Source organism: Staurois parvus, unplaced genomic scaffold (genome assembly GCF_062004578.1).
Source record: "Staurois parvus isolate SC_StPar_1 unplaced genomic scaffold, SC_StPar_1.0 ptg000144l, whole genome shotgun sequence".
NCBI lineage: Eukaryota > Metazoa > Chordata > Amphibia > Anura > Ranidae > Staurois > Staurois parvus.
The window spans coordinates 156,794-184,433 of record NW_028317940.1 but is presented as its reverse complement, the minus strand read 5'-3'; the positions used below and the strand labels follow the sequence as shown (position 1 = coordinate 184,433).

The window sequence follows — 27,640 nt, the reverse complement described above, 5'->3', positions numbered from 1 at the left end:
TGTCAGGTAGAGCCAAGAAATTCCTCATGGTACGACGTAGAGAGGAGACACTTCTGGAAGTGGCAGCAGAGGAGATAAGATCTGATTTTATATTTACAGGAAACTCCAAATAATTCTTACTTCAGTTTGTCAAAATTATCTCTCTATAAGAAAGCCGGAATAGATAAAATGACAACACGACTGAGGATGGAGGAGGATCAGAGTCACATGACTGAGAGGATACTAAACCTCACCCTGGAGATCATCTACCTGCTGACCGGAGAGGTGAGGAGGATTCATGGGAGGTCACATGACATCACTATCATCTCTATTAATAAAACACAGACCTGACCGGAGAGGTGAGGAGGATTCATGGGAGGTCACATGACATCACTCTCATCCCTATTAATAAAACACAGACCTGACCGGAGAGGTGAGGAGGATTCTGGGAGATCACATGACATCACTCTCATCTCTATTAACCACTTGCCTAGCAGGCACTTATACCCCCTTATTTACCAGGCCAATTTTCAGCTTTCAGCGCTGCCGCACTTTGATTGACAATTGCACGGTCATGCAACATTGTACCCGTATGAAATTTTGATCATTTTTTTCTCACAAATAGAGCTTTCTTTTGGTGGTATTTAATTGCCACTGGGCGCTTTACTTTTTGTGCTATAAATAAAAAATTTTCTTTGTTTCTATTATAACATTTTTCAAACAGGTATTTTTTCTCCTTCACTGATGTGCGTTGATGAGGCAGCACTGATGGGCACTGATAGGCAGCACTAAAGGGCACTGATAGGCAGTACTAATGAGGTGGCACGGATAGGCGGCACTGATAGACAGCACTAATGAGGTGTCACGGATAGGCGGCACTGATAGGTGACACTGATGATGGGTACTGATAGATGGCACTGACTGGCATCACTGCTGGGCACTGACTGGCAGCACTGACTGGCATCACTGCTGGGCACTGACTGGCAGCACTGACTGGCACAACCCCTGGGCACTGACTGGCGACACTGGCAGCACTGGTGGGTAGGCACAGGTGGGTGGCACTTCTGGGCACAGGTGGGTGGCACTTCTGGGCACAGGTGGGTGGCACTGCTGGGCACAGGTAGGTGGCACTGCAGAGTGGCACAGGTGGGTGCACTGCTGGGCACAGGTGGGTGATCTGCTGGGCACAGGTGGGCGGAGCTAGTGGGCGCACTGCTGGGCACAGGTGGGCGGAACTTGCGGGTGGCACTGCTGGGCACCGATCATCAGGGCACTGATCATCAGTGCCCTGATGATCGGTGCCGATCCCCGCTCTGACAACTGCCGGTTCTCGGCAGTACTTTCCTCACGATCTGACAGCGTGAGGAAAGTGCAGCCGAGAACCGGCACTTGCATTTCCCTCTGATCAGCGTGTCATTGGACACCGCTGATCACGTGGTAAAAGGCCGCTGTGATTTTCCTTTTACCACATCACGTGATCAGCTGTGTCCGTAGGACACAGCGATCACGGAGATTCCCGGGTGCGCAGGACACAGCGATCACGGAGATCGCCGGGTGCGCGCCCCCTGGGGCGCGCAGGAGAGCGCGTTCTGGGAGGACATCATATGGCGTCCACTCAGAACTGGCCGGCCGCAGTGTAGCCGTCATTCGGCTATCTGCGATCGGCAGCTAGTTAATAAAACGCAGACCTGACCGGAGAGGTGAGGAGGATTCTGGGAGGTCACATGACATCACACAGACCAGACCGGAGAGGTGAGGACGATTCTGGGAGGTCACATGACATCACTCTCATCTCTATTAACCACTTGCCCTCCAGAGGATTTACCCCCCTTAATGACCACGCCGTTTTTTTGCTGTTCGGCGCTGCACTATTTCAACTGGTAATTGCGCGGTCATGCAATGCTGTACCCAAACGAAATTTACTTCATTTTTTTCACACAAATAGAGCTTTCAGTGGTATTTGATAGCCTGTGCGCTTTTTATTTTTGGTGCTATAAACAAAAAAATACCGAAAATGTTGAAAAAAACAACATTTGTTACTTTTGGCTATAAAAAATATATAGTAAACTCAAACTTAGTCATACATTTAGAACAAAATGTTTTCTGCTCCCATGTTTTTGGTAAAGAAAAATCCCAATAAGTGTATATTTATTGCTTTGTGTGAAAGTTACCGTATTTTTCGCTCCATAAGATGCACTTTTTTCCCCCAAAAAAGGGGGGAAAATGTCAGTGTCTTATGGAGCAGTCGGTCCGGTATTTCCACGCCGTGTCAGAATACCGGGCCGGCCGCTCAACTCTTATCTGCAGCAGGACCTTACCTGTTCCTCGGTCCAGCTCTACACACTCTTCCCGCGCCGGCATCTTTAGTGTGGGCACTCAGCTGTGACAGCCGGGTGCCCAATGCGCATGTGCGAGAAGCGCTGCGCTTTGTGAATGGCCCGGCGTCTTTTGGGACCTGTCGTGTCCCAGAAGAAGCTGGGCCATTCACAAAGCGCAGCGCTTCTCGCACATGCGCATTGGGCACCCGGCTGTCACAGCTGAGTGCCCACACTAAAGGGAGGACAACTCCATGGAAGTGGAAGCGGGTACCTGTCAAATTCAGGTACCCGCTCACCCTCCCTCTCCAAAGGTCTACAGTCCCTGGTCATCTCCTGTACTATGTCTGCAGTCTCTGGTCATCTCCTGTACTGTGTCCGCAGTCTCTGGTCATCTCCTGTACTGTGTCCGCAGTCTCTGGTCATCTCCTGTACTGTGTCCGCAGTCTCTGGTCATCTCCTGTGCTGTGTCCGCAGTCTCTGGTCATCTCCTGTACTGTGTCCGCAGTCTCTGGTCATCTCCTGTACTGTGTCCGCAGTCTCTGGTCATCCCCTGTACTGTGTCCGCAGTCTCTGGTCATCTCCTGTGCTGTGTCCGCAGTCTCTGGTCATCTCCTGTGCTATGTCCGCAGTCTCTGGTCATCTCCTGTACTACGTCCGCAGTCTCTGGTCATCTCCTGTACTGTGTCTGCAGTATCTGGTCATCTCCTGTACTATGTCTGCAGTCTCTGGTCATCTCCTGTACTATGTCTGCAGTCTCTGATCATCTCCTGTACTATGTCTGCAGTCTCTGATCATCTCCTGTGCTCTGTCCGCAGTCTCTTATCATCTCCTGTACTGTGTCCTTAGTCTCTGTTCATACCCTGTACTACGTCCGCAGTCTCTGGTCATCTCCTGTGCTGTGTCCGCAGTCTCTGGTCATCTCCTGTGCTGTGTCCGCAGTCTCTGGTCATCTCCTGTACTTTCTGCAGTCGCGGGTCATCTGTACTGTGTCCCCAGTCTCTGGTCATCTACTGTAGTATGTCTGCAGTCTCTGGTCATCTCCTGTACTATGTCCGCAGTCTCTTGTCATCTCCTGTACTGTATCCGCAGTGTCTGGTCATACCCTGTACTGTGTCCGCAGTCTCTTGTCATCTCCTGTACTGTGTCCGCAGTCTCTGTTCATACCCTGTACTACGTCCGCAGTCTCTGGTCATCTCCTGTACTATGTCTGCAGTATCTAGTCATCTCCTGTACTGTCTGCAGTCTCTGATCATCTCCTGTACTATGTCTGCAGTCTCTGATCATCTCCTGTACTGTATCCGCAGTCTCTTTTCATAACCTGTACTACGTCCGCAGTCTCTGGTCATCTCCTGTACTGTGTCCGCAGTCTCTGGTCATCTCCTGTACTGTGTCTGCAGTCTCTGGTCATCCCCTGTACTGTGTCCGCAGTCTCTGGTCATCTCCTGTACTGTCTGCAGTCTCTTTTCATAACCTGTACTACGTCCGCAGTCTCTGGTCATCTCCTGTACTGTGTCCTCAGTCTCTGATCATCTCCTGTACTGTGTCTGCAGTCTCTGGTCATCTCCTGTACTGTGTCCGCAGTCTCTGGTCATCTCCTGTACTGTGTCCGCAGTCTCTGGTCATCTCCTGTACTGTGTCCGCAGTCTCTGGTCATCTCCTGTACTGTGTCCGCAGTCTCTGGTCATCTCCTGTACTGTGTCCGCAGTCTCTGGTCATCTCCTGTACTGTGTCCGCAGTCTCTGGTCATCTCCTGTACTGTGTCCGCAGTCTCTGGTCATCTCCTGTGCTGTGTCCGCAGTCTCTGGTCATCTCCTGTGCTGTGTCCGCAGTCTCTGGTCATCTCCTGTGCTGTGTCCGCAGTCTCTGGTCATCCCCTGTACTGTGTCCGCAGTCTCTGGTCATCTCCTGTGCTGTGTCCGCAGTCTCTGGTCATCTCCTGTGCTACGTCCGCAGTCTCTGGTCATCTCCTGTACTGTGTCTGCAGTATCTGGTCATCTCCTGTACTATGTCTGCAGTCTCTGGTCATCTCCTGTACTATGTCTGCAGTCTCTGATCATCTCCTGTACTATGTCTGCAGTCTCTGATCATCTCCTGTACTATGTCTGCAGTCTCTGATCATCTCCTGTGCTCTGTCCGCAGTCTCTTGTCATCTCCTGTACTGTGTCCTTAGTCTCTGTTCATACCCTGTACTACGTCCGCAGTCTCTGGTCATCTCCTGTGCTGTGTCCGCAGTCTCTGGTCATCTCCTGTGCTGTGTCCGCAGTCTCTGGTCATCTCCTGTACTTTCTGCAGTCGCGGGTCATCTGTACTGTGTCCCCAGTCTCTGGTCATCTACTGTAGTATGTCTGCAGTCTCTGGTCATCTCCTGTACTATGTCCGCAGTCTCTTGTCATCTCCTGTACTGTATCCGCAGTGTCTGGTCATACCCTGTACTGTGTCTGCAGTCTCTTGTCATCTCCTGTACTGTGTCCGCAGTCTCTGTTCATACCCTGTACTACGTCCGCAGTCTCTGGTCATCTCCTGTACTATGTCTGCAGTATCTAGTCATCTCCTGTACTGTCTGCAGTCTCTGATCATCTCCTGTACTGTGTCCGCAGTCTCTGGTCATCTCCTGTACTGTGTCTGCAGTCTCTGGTCATCCCCTGTACTGTGTCCGCAGTCTCTGGTCATCTCCTGTACTGTCTGCAGTCTCTTTTCATAACCTGTACTACGTCCGCAGTCTCTGGTCATCTCCTGTACTGTGTCCTCAGTCTCTGATCATCTCCTGTACTGTGTCTGCAGTCTCTGGTCATCTCCTGTACTGTGTCCGCAGTCTCTGGTCATCTCCTGTACTGTGTCCGCAGTCTCTGGTCATCTCCTGTACTGTGTCCGCAGTCTCTGGTCATCTCCTGTACTGTGTCCGCAGTCTCTGGTCATCTCCTGTGCTGTGTCCGCAGTCTCTGGTCATCTCCTGTGCTGTGTCCGCAGTCTCTGGTCATCTCCTGTACTGTGTCCGCAGTCTCTGGTCATCTCCTGTGCTGTGTCCGCAGTCTCTGGTCATCTCCTGTACTGTGTCCGCAGTCTCTGGTCATCTCCTGTACTGTGTCCGCAGTCTCTGGTAATCTCCTGTACTGTGTCCGCAGTCTCTGGTAATCTCCTGTACTGTGTCCGCAGTCTCTGGTCATCTCCTGTACTGTCCGCAGTCTCTGGTCATCCCCTGTACTTTCTGCAGTCGCGGGTCATCTGTACTGTGTCCCCAGTCTCTGGTCATCTGCTGTAGTATGTCTGCAGTCTCTGGTAATCTTCTGTAGTATGTCTGCATTCTCTGGTCATCTTCTGTACTGTATCCGCAGTCTCTGGTCATACCCTGTACTGTGTCCGCAGTCTCTGTTCATCTCCTGTACTGTGTCCGCAGTCTCTGTTCATCTCCTGTACTACGTCCGCAGTCTCTGATCATCTCCTGTACTGTATCCGCAGTCTCTTTTCATAACCTGTACTACGTCCGCAGTCTCTGTTCATCTGCTGTACTGTGTCCGCAGTCTCTGGTCATCTCCTGTACTGTGTCCGCAGTCTCTGGTCATCTCCTGTACTGTGTCCGCAGTCTCTGGTCATCTCCTGTACTGTGTCCTCAGTCTCTGGTCATCTCCTGTACTGTGTCCGCAGTCTCTGGTCATCTCCTGTACTGTGTCCGCAGTCTCTGATCATCTCCTGTGCTGTGTCCGCAGTCTCTGGTCATCTCCTGTATTATGTCTGCAGTCTCTGGTCATCCCCTGTACTATGTCTGCAGTCTCTGGTCATCTCCTGTACTATGTCTGCAGTCTCTGGTCATCTCCTGTACTATGTCTGCAGTCTCTGGTAATCTCCTTTGTCTGCTGTCTCTTGTCATCTCCTGTACTGTCTGCAGTCTCTGATCATCTCCTGTACTGTATCCGCAGTCTCTTTTCATAACCTTTACTACGTCCGCAGTCTCTGGTCATCTCCTGTACTGTGTCTGCAGTCTCTGGTCATCTCCTGTACTGTGTCCGCAGTCTCTGGTCATCTCCTGTACTGTCTGCGGTCTCTGGTCATCTCCTGTACTATGTCTGCAGTCTCTGGTCATCTCCGGTACTGTCTGCAGTCTCTGGTCATCTCCTGTAATATGTCTGCAGTCGCTGGTCATCTCCTGTACTATGTCTGCAGTCTCCGGTCATCTCCTGTAATATGTCTGTAGTCTCCGGTCATCTCCTGTACTATGTCTGCAGTCTCCGGTCATCTCCTGTAGTATGTCTGCAGTCTCCGGTCATCTCCTGTACTATGTCTGCAGTCTCCTGTCATCTTCTGTACTGTCTGCAGTCTCCTGTCATCTTCTGTACTGTCTGCAGTCTCCTGTCATCTTCTGTACTGTCTGCAGTCTCTGGTCATCTCCTGTAGTATGTCCGCAGTCTCTGGTCATCTCCTGTAGTATGTCCGCAGTCTCTTGTCATCTCCTGTGCTATGTCTGCAGTCTCTAATCATCTCCTGTACTATGTCTGCAGTCTCTAATCATCTCCTGTACTATGTCTGCAGTCTCTAATCATCTCCTGTACTATGTCTGCAGTCTCCGGTCATCTCCTGTAGTATGTCTGCAGTCTCCGGTCATCTCCTGTAGTATGTCTGCAGTCTCTGGTCATCTCCTGTACTATGTGTGCAGTCTCCTGTCATCTCCTGTTCTGTCTGCAGTCTCTGGTCATCTCCTGTTCTGTCTGCAGTCTCTGGTCATCTCCTGTTCTGTCTGCAGTCTCTGGTCACCTCCTGTTCTGTCTGCAGTCTCTGGTCATCTCCTGTTCTTTCTGCAGTCTCTGGTCATCTCCTGTACTGTCTGCAGTCTCTGGTCATCTCCTGTACTGTCCGCAGTCTCTGGTCATCTCCTGTACTGTCCGCAGTCTCTGATCATCTCCTGTACTATGTCCGCAGTCTCTGGTCATCTCCTGTACTGTGTCCGCAGTCTCTGGTCATCTCCTGAACTGTGTCCGCAGTCTCTGGTTATCTCCTGCACTGTCAGCAGTCTCTGGTCATCCCCTGTACTTTCTGCAGTCGCGGGTCATCTTTACTGTGTCCCCAGTCTCTGGTCATCTCCTGTAGTATTTCTGCTGTCTCTGGTCATCTCCTGTACTGTCTGCAGTCTCTGGTCATCTCCTGTACTGTCTGCAGTCTCTGGTCATCTCCTGTACTGTCTGCAGTCTCTGGTCATCTCCTGTACTGTCTGCAGTCTCTGGTCATCTCCTGTACTGTCTGCAGTCTCTGGTCATCTCCTGTACTGTCTGCAGTCTCTGGTCATCTCCTGTACTGTCTGCAGTCTCTGGTCATCTCCTGTACTATGTCTGCTGTCTCTAGTCATCTCCTGTACTATGTCTGCTGTCTCTGGTTATCTCCTGTAGTATGTCTGCAGTCTCCTGTCATCTCCTGTTCGATCTGCAGTCTCTGGTCATCTCCTGTTCTGTCTGCAGTCTCTGGTCATCTCTTGTACTCTGTCTGCAGTCTCTGGTCATCTCCTGTACTGTTTCCGCAGTCTCTGACCGTCTCCTGTACTGTGTCCGCAGTCTTTGACCGTCTCCTGTTCTGTGTCTGCAGTCTCTTGTCATCTCCTGTAGTATGTCTGCAGTCTCTTGTCATCTCCTGTAGTATGTCTGCAATCTCTTGTCATCTCCTGTAGTATGTCTGCAGTCTCTTGTCTTCTCCTGTAGTATGTCTGCAGTCTCTGGTCATCTCCTGTAGTATGTCTGCAGTCTCCGGTCATCTCCTGTAGTATGTCTGCAGTCTCCGGTCATCTCCTGTAGTATGTCTGCAGTCTCTGGTCATCTCCTGTACTATGTGTGCAGTCTCCTGTCATCTCCTGTTCTGTCTGCAGTCTCTGGTCACCTCCTGTTCTGTCTGCAGTCTCTGGTCATCTCCTGTTCTTTCTGCAGTCTCTGGTCATCTCCTGTACTGTCTGCAGTCTCTGGTCATCTCCTGTACTGTCTGCAGTCTCTGGTCATCTCCTGTACTATGTCCGCAGTCTCTGGTCATCTCCTGTACTGTCTGCAGTCTCTGATCATCTCCTGTAGTATGTCCGCAGTCTCTGGTCATCTCCTGTACTGTGTCCGCAGTCTCTGGTCATCTCCTGTACTGTGTCCGCAGTCTCTGGTCATCTCCTGTACTTTCTGCAGTCGCGGGTCATCTTTACTGTGTCCCCAGTCTCTGGTCATCTCCTGTAGTATTTCTGCTGTCTCTGGTCATCTCCTGTACTGTCTGCAGTCTCTGGTCATCTCCTGTACTGTTTGCAGTCTCTGGTCATCTCCTGTACTGTCTGCAGTCTCTGGTCATCTCCTGTACTGTCTGCAGTCTCTGGTCATCTCCTGTACTGTCTGCAGTCTCTAGTCATCTCCTGTACTATGTCTGCTATCTCTGGTTATCTCCTGTAGTATGTCTGCAGTCTCCGGTCATCTCCTGTAGTATGTCTGCAGTCTCCTGTCATCTCCTGTTCGATCTGCAGTCTCTGGTCATCTCCTGTTCTGTCTGCAGTCTCTGGTCATCTCTTGTACTCTGTCTGCAGTCTCTTGTCATCTCCTGTACTGTTTCCGCAGTCTCTGACCGTCTCCTGTACTGTGTCCGCAGTCTCTGACCGTCTCCTGTTCTGTGTCTGCAGTCTCTTGTCATCTCCTGTAGTATGTCTGCAGTCTCTTGTCATCTCCTGTAGTATGTCTGCAGTCTCTTGTCTTCTCCTGTAGTATGTCTGCAGTCTCTTGTCTTCTCCTGTAGTATGTCTGCAGTCTCTGGTCATCTCCTGTAGTATGTCTGCAGTCTCTGGTCATCTCCTGTAGTATGTCTGCAGTCTCTGGTCATCTCCTGTAGTATGTCTGCAGTCTCTGGTCATCTCCTGTTCTGTCTGCAGTCTCTGGTCATCTCCTGTAGTATGTCTGCAGTCTCTGGTCATCTCCTGTAGTATGTCTGCAGTCTCTGGTCATCTCCTGTAGTATGTCTGCAGTCTCTGGTCATCTCCTGTAGTATGTCTGCAGTCTCTGGTCATCTCCTGTAGTATGTCTGCAGTCTCTGGTCATCTCCTGTAGTATGTCTGCAGTCTCCTGTCATCTCCTGTTCTGTCTGCAGTCTCTGGTCATCTTCTGTACTGTCTGCAGTCTCTGGTCATCTCCTGTAGTATGTCCGCAGTCTCTGGTCATCCCCTGTACTTTCTGCAGTCGCGGGTCATCTGTACTGTGTCCCCAGTCTCTGGTCATCTCCTGTAGTATGTCTGCAGTCTCTGGTCATCTCCTGTAGTATGTCTGCAGTCTCTGGTCATCTCCTGTAGTATGTCTGCAGTCTCCGGTCATCTCCTGTAGTATGTCTGCAGTCTCTGGTCATCCCCTGTACTTTCTGCAGTCGCGGGTCATCTTTACTGTGTCCCCAGTCTCTGGTCATCTCCTGTAGTATTTCTGCTGTCTCTGGTCATCTCCTGTACTGTATGCAGTCTCTGGTCATCTCCTGTACTATGTCTGCAGTCTCTGGTTATCTCCTGTAGTATGTCTGCAGTCTCCGGTCATCTCCTGTACTATGTCTGCAGTGCCCTGTCATCTCCTGTTCGATCTGCAGTCTCTGGTCATCTCCTGTTCTGTCTGCAGTCTCTGGTCATCTCTTGTACTGTGTCTGCAGTCTCTTGTCATCTCCTGTACTGTTTCCGCAGTCTCTGACCGTCTCCTGTACTGTGTCTGCAGTCTCTGGTCGTCTCCTGTAGTATGTCTGCAGTCTCTTGTCATCTCCTGTAGTATGTCTGCAGTCTCTTGTCATCTCCTGTAGTATGTCTGCAGTCTCTTGTCATCTCCTGTAGTATGTCTGCAGTCTCTGGTCATCTCCTGTACTATGTCCGCAGTCTCTGGTCATCTCCTGTACTGTCTGCAGTCTCTAATCATCTCCTGTACTATGTCTGCAGTCTCTTATCATCTCCTGTAGTATGTCCGCAGTCTCTGGTCATCTCCTGTACTGTGTCCGCAGTCTCTGGTCATCTCCTGTACTGTGTCCGCAGTCTCTGGTCATCTCCTGTACTGTGTCCGCAGTCTCTGGTCATCTCCTGTACTGTGTCCGCAGTCTCTGGTCATCTCCTGTACTGTGTCCGCAGTCTCTGGTCATCTCCTGAACTGTGTCCGCAGTCTCTGGTCATCTCCTGAACTGTGTCCGCAGTCTCTGGTCATCTCCTGAACTGTGTCCGCAGTCTCTGGTCTTCTCCTGAACTGTGTCCGCAGTCTCTGGTCATCTCCTGCACTGTCCGCAGTCTCTGGTCATCCCCTGTACTTTCTGCAGTCGCGGGTCATCTTTACTGTGTCCCCAGTCTCTGGTCATCTCCTGTACTGTCTGCAGTCTCTGGTCATCTCCTGTACTGTATGCAGTCTCTGGTCATCTCCTGTACTGTATGCAGTGTCTGGTCATCTCCTGTACTATGTCTGCTGTCTCTGGTCATCTCCTGTAGTATGTCTGCTGTCTCTGGTCGTCTCCTGTAGTATGTCTGCAGTCTCTTGTCATCTCCTGTAGTATGTCTGCAGTCTCTTGTCATCTCCTGTACTGTATGCAGTCTCTGGTCATCTCCTGTAGTATGTCTGCAGTCTCTGGTCATCTCCTGTACTGTATGCAGTCTCTGGTCATCTCCTGTACTGTATGCAGTCTCTGGTCATCTCCTGTACTATGTCTGCTGTCTCTGGTCGTCTCCTGTAGTATGTCCGCAGTCTCTGGTCGTCTCCTGTAGTATGTCCGCAGTCTCTGGTCATCTCCTGTACTATGTCTGCAGTCTCTAATCATCTCCTGTACTATGTCTGCAGTCTCTAATCATCTCCTGTACTATGTCTGCAGTCTCTGATCATTTCCTGTAGTATGTCCACAGTCTCTGGTCATCTCCTGCACTGTCCGCAGTCTCTGGTCATCCCCTGTACTTTCTGCAGTCGCGGGTCATCTGTACTGTGTCCCCAGTCTCTGGTCATCTCCTGTAGTATGTCTGCTGTCTCTGGTCGTCTCCTGTAGTATGTCTGCAGTCTCTTGTCATCTCCTGTAGTATGTCTGCAGTCTCTTGTCATCTCCTGTACTGTATGCAGTCTCTGGTCATCTCCTGTACTGTATGCAGTGTCTGGTCATCTCCTGTACTATGTCTGCTGTCTCTGGTCGTCTCCTGTAGTATGTCTGCAGTCTCTGGTCATCTCCTGTAGTATGTCCGCAGTCTCTGGTCATCTCCTGTAGTATGTCTGCAGTCTCTGGTCATCTCCTGTACTATGTCTGCAGTCTCTAATCATCTCCTGTACTATGTCTGCAGTCTCTAATCATCTCCTGTACTATGTCTGCAGTCTCTGATCATTTCCTGTAGTATGTCCACAGTCTCTGGTCATCTCCTGTACTGTGTCCGCAGTCTCTGGTCATCCCCTGTACTTTCTGCAGTCGCGGGTCATCTGTACTGTGTCCCCAGTCTCTGGTCATCTCCTGTAGTATGTCTGCAGTCTCCGGTCATCTCCTGTAGTATGTCTGCAGTCTCCGGTCATCTCCTGTACTATGTCTGCAGTCTCTGGTCATCTCCTGTACTATGTGTGCAGTCTCCTGTCATCTCCTGTTCTGTCTGCAGTCTCTGGTCATCTCCTGTTCTGTCTGCAGTCTCTGGTCATCTCCTGTTCTGTCTGCAGTCTCTGGTCATCTCCTGTTCTGTCTGCAGTCTCTGGTCATCTCCTGTTCTGTCTGCAGTCTCTGGTCATCTTCTGTACTGTCTGCAGTCTCTGGTCATCTCCTGTACTATGTCCGCAGTCTCTGGTCATCTCCTGTACTATGTCTGCAGTCTCTAATCATCTCCTATACTGTGTCCGCAGTCTCTGATCATCTCCTGTACTGTGTCCGCAGTCTCTGGTCATCTCCTGTACTGTGTCTGCAGTCTCTGGTCATCTCCTGTACTGTGTCTGCAGTCTCTGGTCATCTCCTGAACTGTGTCCGCAGTCTCTGGTTATCTCCTGTAGTATGTCTGCAGTCTCCTGTCATCTCCTGTTCTGTCTGCAGTCTCTGGTCATCTCCTGTAGTATGTCCGCAGTCTCTGGTCATCTCCTGTAGTATGTCTGCAGTCTCTAATCATCTCCTGTACTATGTCCGCAGTCTCTGGTCATCCCCTGTACTTTCTGCAGTCGCGGGTCATCTGTACTGTGTCCCCAGTCTCTGGTCATCTCCTGTAGTATGTCTGCAGTCTCCGGTCATCTCCTGTAGTATGTCTGCAGTCTCCTGTCATCTCCTGTTCTGTCTGCAGTCTCTGGTCATCTCCTGTTCTGTCTGCAGTCTCTGGTCATCTCCTGTTCTGTCTGCAGTCTCTGGTCATCTCCTGTTCTTTCTGCAGTCTCTGGTCATCTTCTGTACTGTCTGCAGTCTCTGGTCATCTCCTGTACTATGTCCGCAGTCTCTGGTCATCTCCTGTACTATGTCCGCAGTCTCTAATCCTCTCCTGTACTATGTCCGCAGTCTCTGATCATCTCCTGTAGTATGTCCGCAGTCTCTGATCATCTCCTGTAGTATGTCCGCAGTCTCTAATCATCTCCTGTACTATGTCCGCAGTCTCTAATCATCTCCTGTACTATGTCCGCAGTCTCTGATCATCTCCTGTAGTATGTCCGCAGTCTCTGGTCATCTCCTGTAGTATGTCCGCAGTCTCTGGTCATCTCCTGTACTGTGTCCGCAGTCTCTGGTCATCTCCTGTACTGTGTCCGCAGTCTCTGGTCATCTCCTGAACTGTGTCCGCAGTCTCTGGTCATCTCCTGAACTGTGTCCGCAGTCTCTGGTCATCTCCTGAACTGTGTCCGCAGTCTCTGGTCATCTCCTGAACTGTGTCCGCAGTCTCTGGTCATCTCCTGCACTGTCCGCCGTCTCTGGTCATCCCCTGTACTTTCTGCAGTCGCGGGTCATCTTTACTGTGTCCCCAGTCTCTGGTCATCTCCTGTAGTATTTCTGCTGTCTCTGGTCATCTCCTGTACTGTCTGCAGTCTCTGGTCATCTCCTGTACTGTATGCAGTCTCTGGTCATCTCCTGTACTGTATGCAGTCTCTGGTCATCTCCTGTACTATGTCTGCTGTCTCTGGTCATTTCCTGTACTATGTCTGCTGTCTCTGGTTATCTCCTGTAGTATGTCTGCAGTCTCCGGTCATCTCCTGTTCTGTCTGCAGTCTCTGGTCATCTCCTGTTCTGTCTGCAGTCTCTGGTCATCTCTTGTACTGTGTCTGCAGTCTCTTGTCATCTCCTGTACTGTTTCCGCAGTCTCTGACCGTCTCCTGTAGTATGTCTGCAGTCTCTTGTCATCTCCTGTAGTATGTCTGCAGTCTCTGGTCATCTCCTGTACTATGTCCGCAGTCTCTAATCATCTCCTGTACTATGTCCGCAGTCTCTGATCATCTCCTGTACTGTGTCCGCAGTCTCTGGTCATCTCCTGTACTGTCTGCAGTCTCTGGTCATCTCCTGTACTGTATGCAGTCTCTGGTCATCTCCTGTACTGTATGCAGTCTCTGGTCATCTCCTGTACTGTATGCAGTGTCTGGTCATCTCCTGTACTATGTCTGCTGTCTCTGGTCATCTCCTGTACTATGTCTGCTGTCTCTGGTCGTCTCCTGTAGTATGTCTGCAGTCTCTTGTCGTCTCCTGTAGTATGTCTGCAGTCTCTTGTCATCTCCTGTAGTATGTCTGCAGTCTCTGGTCATCTCCTGTACTATGTCCGCAGTCTCTGGTCATCTCCTGTACTGTCTGCAGTCTCTAATCATCTCCTGTACTATGTCTGCAGTCTCTGGTCATCTCCTGTTCTGTCTGCAGTCTCTGGTCATCTCTTGTACTGTGTCTGCAGTCTCTTGTCATCTCCTGTACGGTTTCCGCAGTCTCTGACCGTCTCCTGTACTGTGTCTGCAGTCTCTTGTCATCTCCTGTAGTATGTCTGCAGTCTCTTGTCATCTCCTGTAGTATGTCTGCAATCTCTGGTCATCTCCTGTAGTATGTCTGCAGTCTCTGGTCATCGCCTGTAGTATTTCTGCAGTCTCTGGTCATCTCCTGTAGTATGTCTGCCGTCTCTGGTCATCTCCTGTTCTGTCTGTAGTCTCTGGTCATCTCATGTTCTGTCTGCAGTCTTTGGTCATCTTCTGTACTTTCTGCAGTCTCTGGTCATCTCCTGTACTGTGTCCGCAGTCTCTGGTCATCTCCTGTACTGTGTCCGCAGTCTCTGGTCATCTCCTGTACTGTGTCCGCAGTCTCTGGTCATCTCCTGTACTGTGTCCGCAGTCTCTGGTCATCTCCTGTACTGTGTCCGCAGTCTCTGGTCATCTCCTGTACTGTGTCCGCAGTCTCTGGTCATCTCCTGTACTGTGTCCGCAGTCTCTGGTCATCTCTTGTACTGTGTCCGCAGTCTCTGGTCATCTCTTGTACTGTGTCCACAGTCTCTGGTCATCTCTTGTACTGTGTCCGCAGTCTCTGGTCATCTCTTGTACTGTGTCTGCAGTCTCTGGTCATCTCTTGTACTATGTCTGCAGTCTCTGGTCATCTCTTGTACTGTGTCCGCAGTCTCTGGTCGTCTCTTGTACGGTGTCCGCAGTCTCTGACCGTCTCCTGTACTAAGTCCGCAGTCTCTGGTCGTCTCCTTTACTGTGTCCGCAGTCTCTGGTCGTCTCCTTTACTGTGTCTGCAGTCTCTGGTCATCCCCTGTACTGTGTCCGCAGTCTCTGACCGTCTCCTGTACTGTCTCCGCCGTCTCTGACCGCCTCCTGTACTGTCTCCGCCGTCTCTGACCGCCTCCTGTACTGTCTCCGCAGTCTCTGACCGTCTCCTGTACTATGTCTGCAGTTCATTGTTGCAGAATATTTTTTTTCTCGTTTTTTCTCATAAAACCTAGGTGCGTCTTATGGAGCGAAAAATACGGTATAGCATCTATAAACTATGGTATAGATACTGCAATTTACGCCATTTTTTGCTATACAGCACTGTGCTAGTTTAACTTACAATTGCGCTGTTATGCAATGCTGTACATAAATTTAATTTATATCTTTTTTTTTTTTACACAAATAGAGCTTTCTTTTGGTTGTATTTGATCACCTGTGTGCTTTTTATTTTTTGCGCTATAAACAAAAAAAGACCTTAAATTTAGAAAAAAAACAATATTTTTTACTTTTTGCTATAAAAAATATATAATAAACTATAAGTTAGTCATAAATTTAGGACAAAATGTATTCTGTTACATGTTTTTGGTAAAAAGAAATCCCAATAAGTGTATATTGATTGCTTTGTGTGAAAGTTGTAGCATCTACACACTATGGGATAGATAATAGAATTTACACAACTTTTACTTTCTGACTTCTCATCACAGTTCTTGAGGTGCTAAAATAACAGGACAATACAAACACCCCCAAATGACCCCTTTTTTGTAAGTAGACACCCTAAACTATCTGCTGAGAGGCATATTGAGTCCATGCAAGATTTATTTTTTTCCACAAGTTTTTGAAAATGACAAAAACATTTTTTTTTTTTTACACAAAGTTGTCACTTAAATGATATATTGCTTACACACGCCATGGGTATATGTAGAATTACACCGCAAAATACATTCTACTACTTCTCCTGAGTGTGGGGGTACCACATGTGTGAGACTTTTTGGGAGCCTAGCCACATACAGGAGCCTGAAATCCAATGACCACTTTGAAATTCTGAAGGTGCATAACTTCCTCATTTCACATCCTCACTACCTATCACAGTTTTGAAGGCCCTGACATGCCAGGATAGCACCAAACCCCCCCAAATGACCCTTTTCTGGAAAGTAGACACCCCAAGGAATTTAAAAAGAGGCATGGTGAGTATTTTGCAGATCTCATTTTTTCTCACAAGGTTTCGAAATATAAAAAAAAGAAAAAATTTGTTTTTGTTTTCTTTCTTCATTTTCCAAAAACTTGTGGCAACAAATGAGATCTGCAAAATACTCACAATGCTTTTTATCAAATTCCTTGAGGTGTCTACTTCCCAAAAAGGGGTCATTTGCGGGGGGGGGGGGGTTGTTTAGTGCTATCCTAGCATTCCAGGGCCTCCGAAACTGTGATAGGTAGTCTGGAAGTGTAATGAGTAAATAAAGTCCTTTAAAAGCCTGAAGGTGCTTATTGGATTTTGGGGTCCTGTACTTGGCTAGACTGCCAAAACGTCTCTCACATGTGGTACCCCCATACCCCATGGAGAAGTAGCAGAATGTATTTTGGGGAGTAATTCCACATATACCCATGGCATGTGTGAGCAATAAATTATTTAAGTGACAATTTTGTGTAAGAAAAAAAATTTTTTTGTCATTTTCCAAAAACATTTGGTAAAAAAATAAATTCTTCTATTGACTCAACGGGCCTCTCTGCAAATAGTTTGTGGTGTCTACTTTCCAAAAAAGGGGTCGTTTTGGGGGGTGGGGGCATTTTATGCCCAGCATTAGAAGTTTATGCCACACATCATTCACTCTTCTAACTACCTGAAGACCAAGCCTTTTCTGACACGTTTTGTTCAAATGAAAAAAATCTGTATTTTTGGTAGTAAATTATTTGAACCCTCAAACATTATATATTTTTTTAAAGCAAACACCCTAGTAAATAAAATGGTGGGTGCCAAAATTTTTTATGTCATATAGTACTTGCGCAGCGATTTTTAAAACGCAAATTTTGTGAAAAAAAACCTTTTTTTTAATTTTTTTATTTTAATGCACAAGGACACAATTTATTGGCAAATTATTTGGTAAAGTATACAAGATGATGGTATGCCGAGTAAATATTCCAAACATGACATGCTTTAAAACTGCGCATGCCCCGTGCAATGGCGACAAACTGCAGACATTTTTAATATCCATAGGCAACACTTTAAAATCCTTTAAAAGCTACCATTTTAGATTTACAGAGGAGGTCTAGTGTTAGAATTACTGCCCTTGATCTGACGTTCACGGCGATACCTCACATGCATGGTGCAACCGCTGTTTACATACTGGCACAGGGTCAACTCTTGCGTAAGCAGGTGCGCGGGGGGGGGAGGGGCAAGGATACTTTTTTTTTTTTTTTTTAAGTTATTTTGATTTTTTTAATTATTTGTACACTGTTCCTTTCATTTTTTTTAATCACTGTTAAAGCTATCACAGGGAATTCAAATATCCCCTATAACTTCAATGGGCATTGTCATAGATTCTTTTTTGAGAGATCTGGGGTCTATCAGACTCTAGATATCTCTTCTGCCCTTACATTATCTGATCTCACCAAGATAGGTGTGATCAGATGCTTTCCCAATTTACAAATGGCGCTGTTTATATCCTGCGAAACTGAAGTGATGAAATGCTTGTAGCTTCCGATTTCTTAGACTATAGAGATGATTGGCACCATTCTGGTCTCCATCAGCTCTATGGTCAGCTGGCAGAAACACCGACTGCATTCTCCGGTTCCCCCGATGGCACGGGACTGTCCGAAAAGACTTTGGAAGGCAGCGGGGGAGGGGCGGCATCTTCTCCCGCTGCTTGTAAAAGCAATCCTGCCGCTAATTAGCCACTAGGATTGCTTTTACATGAAAGCTGATCGCCGGCTAAAAAAAACAATACCAGGATGATGTCTGCAGCTGTAGTCCTCATCCTGGTATAACCATTCAAAGTCCAGTGATGTACCAGTACGTTGCTGATCCTTGTTGGGTGTATATGCTATGTTCTTTTTTTTTTTTATGCAGCCTGTGGGCTGAATGGAAAAAAAGAGAAGAAATCTCTGCCAGAAAAAGGGTGTGGTATGCCCACCATTAGAATATACCGCCCTGCATCCACCCACTTCTAATGGTGGGCACACATGAAATGTGCCAACAAATATAAAATATATATGCCGAAGCATAGGGGCCACCCACCCCAGGCCCCCATACTTTGGTATATATGCTCTTTTTAAACTCTGGATGAAAAATCTCATCCGACAGCGCTGTACACACCTACCTATGTCTATTCTGAGAGCAAGGCCCTGCTGCTGTCAGAATAAAGAAGTCGGTGCTGCAGCTGAATGACATTCCTGCAAAGAAAACAACAATGGTTAACAATAAAACAGTAACACAATAAAACAACTTTTTATTGAAATATCTCTGCAAGAAAAAGTGTGTGGTGGTATGCCCACCATTAGAATACCTCCCTGCATCGACCCGCTTCTAATGGTGGGCACACATGAAATGTGCCAAAAATATTATAAAATATATATGCTGAAGCATAGGGGCCATCCACCCACTGGCCACCCCAGCCCCCCATACTTCGGCATATATGCTCTTTTTTAACTGTGGATGAAAAATCTTATCCGACAGCACTGTACACACTTATGTCTATTCTGAGAGCAAAACCCTGTTGCTGTCAGAATAAACAAGTTGGCACTGCAGCTGAATGACATTTTTGCAAACAAAACTGAAATGGTTAACAATAAAACAGTAACACAATAAAACAACTTTTTATTGAAATATCTCTGCTAGGAAAAAGTGTGTGGTGGTATGCCCATCATTAGAATATTCCCTGCATCCACCTGCTTCTAATGGTGGGCACACATGAAATGTGCCAACAAATATATAAAATATATATGCCGAAGCATAGGGGCCATCCACCCACTGGCCACCCCAGGCCCCCATGCTTAGGTATATATGCTCTTTTTATAAACTGCGGGTGAAAAATCTCATCTGACAGCATTGCACACACTGATTTATGTATATTCTGAGAGCAAGTTCCTGTTGCTGTCAGAATAAACAGGTCGGTAGTGCAGCTGAAAGCATTCCTGCAAAGAAAACCGCAATGGCTAACAATAAAACAGTAAAAGTAGAACAGTAACAACAAAATAATAACTACTACTATTTTTGGTTTTTACAATTTTCATTTTTTTTTAGGTGATTGTAGCCGTATTAGTGCATTTGCGACAGAAATAATTGAGTACTGTCCATGATACTTTTTTTATTTGCACTAACATACAATTTTGGGTATGTCCCCTGATTCAAAGTCCAAGCAGTACTATACAAATCACAAAGTTTCAGCAGAATGTTAGAAGAGACGAAGAAAAAAAAATAAAGGCTGGAAATAAGATACATCAAAAGCGAGGAGGGAGGGGGGGGATACTACACTCACACAGAGGGAGTCAAGCTTCAGCTAATAGTCATAAAACTGTTGGATAATGAGTGAGGAATCCCATGTCCAAATTAAGGCCGTTATCTCTTGTGTCAAATAGAATTATAATTCTTAGTTCAAAAGTTTTTCTTTCCTGGATGGATTTGAAATTTCCTTTAAGAACAAAAATATTGAGGTCTCCCATTGTGTGGCCTGGTTGTGTGAAATGGTGTCCCACAGGTGTGCAAAAGTCATCTTCTTTATGTTCCTTGATGGTATGTCTGTGCAAATTCATTCTTGTCTGCAACTTCTGTCCTGTTTTGCCAACATAAGATCCTTTGCTACACTTTCTGCACTGGAGAAGGTACACAACATTACTGGAGGTGCAGCTGTATGATCCGGAGATATTGAAGATCCCTTTTGAGTGTCTGACACTTTTTGGTGGATTGATTTGGTTGCACAGTTTGCAGCGTTTCTTATTGCGGGGTGTGCTTCCATTATTTGTGACATGTTGATCAGAAGTAGGTTTTCTCTTCGTGTTCTCAAAGCTGTGTTTATGCCGGTGTTGATAGTTTTGTCCTTGTAACCTTTCTTATGGAAGCGTCTGCTAATGTCCCGAGATGTTTATCTGTCTCTTGGGTCAGAACATACTCGGTGGTATCTGATGGCCTGACTGTGTATGATGGCACGTTTCATGTGTTGGGGGTGGAAGCTGGAACTGTGGAGGTAGTTGCATCTGTCAGTGGGTTTCTTGTATATTGAGGTGTGAAGTATATCATCCCTGATGTATACTGTGGTGTCTAGGATTTGTACAGTACTGCTTGGACTTTGAAGAAGGGGACATAGCCCGAAAGCTTGTCCTTAAAATTGTATGTTAGTGCAAATAAAAAAAAATTGTTTTTGGAATTTGACCTTTTTATTTATTTTTACTTTTTTTTTTTTTTTTTTTTAAACTTTAACTTTTGAAAAAAGATTTTAGGGTCTCTCCAAATGCAATAGCCAGTCTCCTGACTACCTAACATCTTTTGAGACCCTGTGTATTTATTTACCCTGAGCTGTTCCGTGCTGTACCCTATACTAATACTCCACTAGTGTATGGTAGCGGCGGAAGCAGTCCTTGAAGCAGAGACCAGGTTGCTCAGGACAAGAGGGACAAAAAAAGTGGCGGTCACTCCTAATTCCATGTCTGCTACAGACACAACATCTTTTTTGGGGGGTCCTCTGGGTTGGGGTACCAGGAATGGCATTGGGAAAATGACTCTCATGCAGCCGGCTAACTGCATCTGGGTTGGGGGTTTGGGCCACAGCACCTTCTGGATACAAAAGGACCGTGATGATCTCTTCCTGGAATTTTAGGAAGGATCTACTATGTCCAGTTGCTATGTAAAGAACAAAAGCATTATATATAGCCAATTGAAATAAACTGACACTTTTTTGCACCAGCGTCTGGCTTTTTGGGAAACTAAATACGGCTTCATCATCTGGTTTTTGAAGTCCACCCCTCCCATGTGAAGGTTATAATCGTGGACACAGAGGGACTTCTCAACAACACCAGCTGCCGTGGTAATTTGGATGGCCGTATCTGTGTGAATGGAAGACAGGAGAACATCCTGTTTGTCCTTCCACTTCACTGCGAGCAATTCCTCATTTCTCAAGCAGGCTTTTTCCCCCTTTCTAAGATGAGTATTGACAAGCCGTTGGGGGAAGTCTCGACGATTAGGTCGCATGGCGCCACATGCGCCAATTGTACAAATGTCTAAATAGTGGCACGCTTGAATAAAAATTGTCCAGGTATAATTGGTACCCCATATGGAAAAAGAGTGACACCAAGTCCAAAACTATCTTGCCACTGCTCCCCATGTAGTCTGGGCATCCGGGGGGCTCCACGTAACTATCTTTTTTCTCGTAAATCCGAAATTTATATGTATAGCCTGTTGCCCTCTCACAGTTCTTATACACCTTGACCCATATCTGGCACGCTTGCTAGGGATAAACTGTTTAAATGCAAGGCAGCCAAAACAATGAATGAGGGACTCCTCAATGCCGATGTTTTGCTGGGGAGTATAGACAGCTGCAAATTTCTGGTTAAGGTGATTTACGAGGGGCCAAATTTTATGGAGCCGGTCATATTCAGGGTCACCCCGAGGACAACTGAGTGTGTTGTTGCTGAAATGCATAAAATGCATATATTCTCATATCTAGTCCTGGCCATGGCAGCAGAGAACACGGGCATATGATGAATTGGGTCTGTGGACCAATACAACAGCAATTGCCTTTTTTTTAGTAATGCCCATGTTGAGGGTTAGGCCCAAAAAAACTTTAAATTTAGAAACCGTAATGGGTTTCCATGCGAATGTTCTGGCAAGGTTTGAATTTGGGTTGGCGGCGATAAACTGTTGTGCATATAAATTGCTTTGATCCACAGTCAATACATTCAGATCTTCTGTGAAAAACAGCTCCATAAAATCAAGGGGAGTATTTAAATTTGCTGTTTCCACCTGAATTCTGGGTTGGGCAATGAATGGGGGAAGTACGGGTGCTGCATAATTTGTGAGCTGCCAATCGGGATTTGCAAGCACCTCCGGAAGGACACTATGGGCTCTACAGGCTGTGTGCGAATTCTTGGTGGCTGCGGGACAATGCTTGTGCTCGCCACCGCACCAGCTTGTACTGCACTTATGGGACTTGCCACATCACCAAGTGATACTGCAGTGCTGGTATGTATAAGACCAAGATGTACTAGGCAGCTGGTGCTCGCCAGTTCACCAAAAGGTAGCGCGGCACTGGTACTGGCACTCTGCTGCATATGAGCATCATCATGCATTTGTAACATCTCAGCAACCTGGAAATGGGGTCGGGTACGCCTGACCTTAGCAGGGACCTCTTCTCCGTCGTCCGAGCGATCTGTCTGGGTGCCGCTGCTGTCTACAGGTTCGGATTCTGTCAGTGAGTCTTCCCCTTCGCTCTCAACTGATATGCTCAGAATCCTGTAGGCCTCTTCACTAGAGTACCTTTGGTTGGACATTTTGGCCACTAAATTTACAGGTACCTAGTGCGACTCGCGGGAAAAAGAGCGCGTGGCTGTCAGGGACTGCTTGAACCGCTACAAACAAATGTACCTGCTAGTGCTAACAGAAATCAGGCCTGATTCTGCGAACACCGCGGTTTTGTGTGAAATGTATCAAGTGACAGTTATCTACTTACACTGCACTTGCTGGGGGAGAAGGGGGGGGTGTAGGGGCTAAACGCAGGTGCTGGCAGGTGTCAGGGCTGATCCCGCTTACGCTGCATTTTTGGGGGCGCTACACTAATGTGAATGCTGGTATAGTGTTGATCTGATCAAAGATATTGATCCGTTCAGACACTATACTAGCAATGGAGATTTATTGTGTATAAGCATCTTCCTAGCAATCAAGGGGTTAAATGTGATTACTGGTGTACTAGCGGACAATCTGACGCCATCTGGGAGGGACGCTAACTGACGCTAAGTCGCCAGCGACACTAATACAGTGATCAGCAAAAAAATCTGTACACTGTACTAATGGCACTGGTGACAGGGCAGTGAAGGGATTAAATGGGGGGGGACGATCAAGGTTTTAAATGGGGTTACTGGTGTACTAGCGGGCAAACTGGCGCTATCTGGGGAGGGGCGCCAACACTATCGGAAGTCTCCAGCGACACTAATACAGTGATCAGTAAAAAACCTGTACACTGTAAATAATGAGACTAGTGACAGGGCAGTGAAGGGGTTTACTGGAGGGGGGGGGGGTGATCAATGTGACCTAGGTGTGTTCTAACTGGAAATGTGTGCTGCTTTACTCACGTTTACTTCTCTTTCTGGGACGGAACGTGCCCGGGCAGAGAAGATTGACATCATATCCTGTGCTGTGTAACTGTCAACAGAGGACAGGTTAGGACAGGGACCAATCATCCGACTTTGGCCGGACATCACTGGCCGAAACCAAAGATTGATCCCTCGAGGATCGAATCGTGACACCCCCAGCCCGTGAAAATAGCGGGAATGCGAATTACGTTTATATACGTGATCCTGTGCACAGGGGCCGCCTTGTAGCAGTATATATACTGCGGGCAGTGCCCTAGTGGTTAATAAAACACAGACCTGACAGGAGAGGTGAGGAGGATTCTGGGAGGTCACATGACATCACTCTCATCTCTATTAATAAAATACAGACCTGACTGGAGAGGTGTGGAGGATTGTGGGAGGTCACATGACATCACACCCATCTCTATTAATAAAACACAGACCTGACCGGAGAGGTGAGGAGGATTCTGGGAGGTCACATGACATCACTCTCATCTCTATTAAAAAAACACAGACCTGACTGGAGAGGTGAGGAGGATTCTGGGAGGTCACATGACATCACTCTCATCTCTATTAATAAAACACAGACCTGACCGGAGAGGTGAGGAGGATTCTGGAAATATCATATGATGTTTCTGTTTTATGACAGAGATGTCCTCGTGTGAAGCCTGGTGACCCTATGACCATCACAGTGCCTCCATGTGACTCCCTAAACCCTGAGAGACACAACATGCAGAAGATTCTAGAAGTCACCAAGAAGATGATGGAGCTGCTGACAGGAGAGGTGAGCGGTGCCGGGAATTCTGGGACATTCTCCAGTAACAGACAAGGGATGTGTCTGGATGGTGACTGTATCATTGTGTGTGTCAGGTTCCTATAAGGTGTCAGGGTGTCACTGTCTATTTCTCCATGGAGGAGTGGGAGTATTTAGAAGGACACAAGGACCTCTACAAGGACGTCATGATGGACAATCAGCCGCCCCTCACATCACCGGGTAAGAGGAGACTTTATTGGAAAGGAGAAAGCAGTACGGAGGATCCACCTAGATCCCCCATCATCTGATAAACACATAGAAACAATGGATTCAGTCAGTGTGTGTGTTTCCTACAGATGGATCCAGTCATGGGAACCCACCAGAGAGATGTCCCCGTCCTCTGGATTCCCGGGATTCCACACAGGAAGCTCAAACCATCCCTCACCATCATCAGGTAGATGAGGAACAATCACTGATAGTATCATTAGGATCTGTACATTATCTGCATTGTTACCATTGATGTCATTTTTATTATATATTCAGAGTGGAAACCTTAGAGATTGTAAAGTTGATGGTCAAGAAGAGATAAAAGATGAAGATGAGGATGGGGGGATGGAGGAGTCAGAGATTCCAGAAGTACACAAAGATCCGTACCAGGACATCATGGTGGAGTCATCCAGCTACAAGAACCCACCTCTGTATTCCCGGGATTCCACACAGGAAGGTCACACCATCCTTCACCATCATCAGGTAGTTGATTGACAATTATTGGTGGTTCTGATTTATTCACAGCATGTTTGTTACAATGCATTGTTTATGATATATTACGAGTGGAATCCTCGGGGATGATATTATTGTTCCTAAAGAAAAGTATAAAGAGGAGAATGAGGAGTATGGAGTGATGGAGGAGTTTTCAGAAGGAAAAAAGGAAGATCACACCATCCCTCACCATCATCAGGTAGTTGGAACCAGTCATGGGAACCCACCAGAGAGATGTTCCCATCCTCTGCATTCCTGTGATTCCACACAGGAAGGTCACACCATCCCTCACCATCATTAGGTAGATGGATCCAGTAATGGGAACCCACCAGAGAGATGTCCCCATCCTCTGCATTCCCGGGATTCCACACAGGAAGATCTCACCATCCCTCACCATTACAAGGTTGGTGGGACGGAGAATCTAGAACATGGACTCATGGAGACAATGTGCGGGTTTTCTATGTGATGTCACAATAATAAATCTTCTATCTTACAGATGATATTTTCTCTCCTTCTCTTGATGTAGAGTGGAGATCCAATCGATATAGAATTTGAGGTGAAATCAGAAGAAGAGGCGTATGTGAGGGATGATCAGCAGTCTATGGAGGAGGATGGAATAACGGGGACATTTATAGAGGAGGACACTCCTACAGAGATCAGCACAGGTGGGTCATGAACACAAAATACATTCCTCCACCCATACTGCTCACTGATTGGTCACTGACCCATTTCCTAGTTACCTTGGTGGTGGAATTGTAATCTCTTCAGAGACCAAGCTGCCTGATGTGGGCAGAGTCCTGGTTTGGGGGAACCAATCAGCTCCTGTCTAGTAATCCTCTTTGTCTTTGTATTTTAGTCCATGGCCGGGAGATGAGGAAAACCTCCGAGGATTGTCTCACTTTGGCTCCAGACTGGAAAGTAGAAGATGATGCCATCACACAGTATAGTCCAGGAGCAAACCCGGCTCCCTCCAATGTCCATCCGGCACCACCCAGTGTAGATAGACCATCGGATTCCTCGTATCCTGAGGAACCTCAGACTGTGCGGGACCTGGCCGGCATTCACACAGAGAACAGGTTCTCATGTACTAAGTGTGGGAAGCGTTTCTATTTTCACTCTACTCTTAATATGCATAAGTCATGTCACACAGGTGAAAAGCCGTATTCCTGCCCTAAGTGCGGGAAATGTTTTTCAGCTCAGTCCGATCTTAACAGACATCAGATATCTCACATAGGTGATAAACCATATTGCTGTTCTGAGTGCGGGAAATCTTTCCAATATAAATGTTATCTTAATGTGCATAAAAGATCTCACACGGGGGAGAAGCCATATACCTGTCCTGAGTGTGGGAAATGTTTCCAATCTAAATATGGTTTTACTACGCATAAAAGATCTCACAGAGGGGAGAAGCCGTTTTCTTGTTTTGAGTGCGGAAAATGTTTCACTTTAAAATCGAGTCTTACAGTGCATAAAAGATTTCACACTGGGGAGAAGCCATATTCCTGTTCTGACTGCGGGAAATGTTTTTCAAAAAATTCATATCTTCTCACACATCAGAGATCTCACACAGGGGAGAAGCCATATTCCTGTTCTGAATGCGGGAAATGGTTCACTGCTAAATCCAGTCTTAATGTGCATAAAAGATCTCACAGGGGGGAGAAGCCACATTCCTGTCCTGAGTGTGGGAAATGTTTTTCAAGGAAGTACCACCTTTCCATACATCACAAATCACACTCAGAGGAGAAGCCATATTATTGCTCTGAGTGTGGGAAATGTTTTGCACAGGAACAAGAACTGGTCGTGCATCAACGATTTCACAGGGGAGAGAAGCCATATATCTGCTCTGAGTGCGGAAAATGTTTTAAACAGAAACAAGATTTTGTTGTGCATCAACGATCTCACACGGGCGAGAAGCCATATCCTTGTTCTGAGTGCGGGAAATGTTTTGCAAAAAAAGCACAGCTTGGCAGACATCGTAAAATTCACACAGGTGAGAAGCCTCATTCCTGTCCTGAGTGTGGGAAATGTTTTTTACGGAAGTCCTATCTTTCCACGCATCAGAGATCTCACACAGGGGAGAAGCCATACTCCTGTCTTGAGTGCGGGAAATGTTTTTCACAGAAGATCCATCTTTCCGCACATCAGAGATTGCACACGGGGGAAAAGCCTTATGCCTGTCTTGAGTGTGGGAAATGTTATGCAAATAAGTCCCGTTTGGATTCACATCAGAGACTGCACAACGGTGAGAAGCCATAATCCTGTCCTGAGTGCAGGAAATGTTTTACAATAAAAGCCCATCTTTACACACATCAAAGGACTCACGGGGGGGGAAGCCGTATTCCTGCCCTGAGTGCGGGAAATGTTTTTCAGATAAGTCCAATCTTTCCCAACATCAGAGATCTCACATGGGGGGAGAAGCCGTAGTCCTGTCCTGAGTGCGGTAAATGTTTTTCACAGAAATATATTCTCAACACACAGAAATCTCACACGAGGGAGAAGCCACGTTCCTGTCTTGAGTGAGGGAAATGTTCCTCACTGAAGTTCCATTTTCCTGTACATCAGGGGTCCCACACAACCTTGGAGGTGTATTAGTGCCTTGAGTGCGGGAAATGTCTTGTAGATGAATGTTGCTGGACATCCCAGCTCTCATGTGGGGAAGAAGCACCCCTAATATACACCTCAGATATACTCCATGGCTGATCTTCATCATGGAAGATACCATTCATAAGGAGGTCAGAGTTCACCAAAGACGTGGCTGAAGTGTGGGACTGGGTTGGCCATTGATGGCAGGAGAAGAATAAAGATGGCTTCCTGACCTGTCATTGTCTGAGTGCATTTTGTGGTGGGAGATTTCACAAACACTGAGGCTGCTTTGACATTGGTTCGCCTCAAAAACACCTGAAAAATGACTGTTTTTGGAGCGTTTTTCAAGCGGAACATCCTGGGCA

The 27,640-nt window shown here is 47.2% G+C and overlaps 1 pseudogene across 1 annotated transcript; it reads left to right on the top strand.

The window, feature by feature from the left end:
- LOC149464989 (uncharacterized) lies at nt 1-27,509 on the top strand (annotated as a pseudogene). Its single transcript, XR_016312247.1, has 6 exons — nt 1-264; nt 23,829-24,173; nt 24,290-24,387; nt 24,477-24,683; nt 25,219-25,357; nt 25,549-27,509. The product of XR_016312247.1 is annotated as an uncharacterized LOC149464989 (transcript).
- Nucleotides 27,510-27,640: the final 131 nt, after the last annotated feature.